Below are 345 nucleotides of genomic sequence, written 5' to 3'. Positions count from 1 at the left end.
AACGTGCCAAAAATAAATCACAACTGCAAACCCGGGAGGCAGGCCAAGGCTCCGCAGTGACAGGGCATGGGGCCGAGTATCACTGGGGGGGACCTCTGGTGGAGGATGAGGGAAGCTCGGGTGGCCTGAGACGGGGCCAGACAGGATGTATTGATCCTCCCTCTGGAGCTCCCTTGGCCTCCAGGACCAGAGAACATAAATCCAGCCTTGTGCGGAGGGCACTTGCTTCACTGGGAGCAATTTTGATTTCCCCGTATGCTGACAGCACTGCCCTGGAGGCTTTCTCAGTGAACGACTGCAGCAGCTGACTGCCCTGGCTGTCCCAGGGACATTTAGGAACAGTGT

This window comes from Trachypithecus francoisi, unplaced genomic scaffold, assembly GCF_009764315.1.
Source record: "Trachypithecus francoisi isolate TF-2019V2 unplaced genomic scaffold, Tfra_2.0 Lachesis_group4, whole genome shotgun sequence".
Lineage (NCBI taxonomy): Eukaryota > Metazoa > Chordata > Mammalia > Primates > Cercopithecidae > Trachypithecus > Trachypithecus francoisi.
The sequence above is the reverse complement of the archived record's forward strand: the minus strand, read 5'-3'. Positions refer to the sequence as shown.